We start from the raw sequence: 1269 nt of genomic DNA, 5'->3' as shown, positions 1-1269 counted from the left end.
AGAGAGAGAGAGAGAGAGAGAGAGAGAGAGAAAGAGTTTCAATTCATCTTCAGATTACTATCACTTATCAATCTGATGAATTATTTGCAGACGTGAGGCATAGGCTGCAACCACAGAATTCTACACTTCTAAATGTAGAATTATGTGGCTGCAATGGAACACTTAGCCTATAAAATTGCTAGATGAAGCGATGATCGATAAAGAGCTAAAAGCTCCTCTTGGGGGCAAAACCAGAATGTGCGTGCTTCATCACTACATAAAAAACTGCAAAACAACGAATTATAATTATGGGGAAAAATTGTTGGTCAGTCGGGAGGAGGAAAGAAAGTAGGGGAACAGAAGAAAAAAAAATCTTCCCAGACCGGAATTCGATCCTACGCCTGTTCACTCCGAACGCAGTCACGCTGCCCATTCGGCCACCACAGCTCCTTCCTGATATAGGTAGTTAAGCCAACACGGAATATATTGTTTACAGCAGTTTCAGAAGTTTCAGAACTGCTAAAACTGGAATCATAGGCCTAACACAATATTCACCACTAGCCTACCACAGCCAATCAGCTTCTGACTGACGGGCTGCAGCTAGCCGCAAGTACTTGACACGAATCCCATCGAATTGACTTTGCCTTTCCTCAAATTTGATTGGCTGCTATCTTGACCTGAATTCGAATACGGAGTCGAATTCGACGAATTAGCGCCCAAAAGTGTTCGGAGTCGAAAGTTCGGAGGTTCTCGGAGTCAGCCCACCCTTTAAGCTCCATATTATTAACAACACTGTTTCAAAAGTTACCAAACTGTTAAAACTGGAATCATAGGCCTAACACAATATTCACCACAAGCCTACCACAGCCAATCAGAGAACCACTAGTGCCTGGCTGACGGGCTGCAGCTAGGCTAGTCGCAAGTGGCAAGATCTACTGTTGCATGGCGGAAGACGGAAGGGCACTGGAGAGTAGTGCTGGGACGATACCACTATTTAGGAATCGATTCGATACACGATACTTTTTCAAGGAATTGATTCGATACTGATACCAAAGAGTCTACATAACAAGAGGGGCCACTTCTCTCTTTCAGCCAATTAAAAAAGGGAGTGTATACAGACCCGGTAACCGGGAACAAAGTCACAAGGTATACAGACCCGGTAAGGGAACTCTTTTGTGATTTCGGAGAGTTTCGAGCGCCCTCTTGGCTCAGGGTAGACCTAGGTTCTTCTAGATCTATGGTCTAGATCTAGGTCTAGGCAGACAAACTTAAATCTTTGATCTAGTTTCG

Source organism: Aplysia californica, unplaced genomic scaffold, assembly GCF_000002075.1.
Source record: "Aplysia californica isolate F4 #8 unplaced genomic scaffold, AplCal3.0 scaffold01142, whole genome shotgun sequence".
NCBI lineage: Eukaryota > Metazoa > Mollusca > Gastropoda > Aplysiida > Aplysiidae > Aplysia > Aplysia californica.
Note: the sequence above shows the minus strand (reverse complement) of the source record.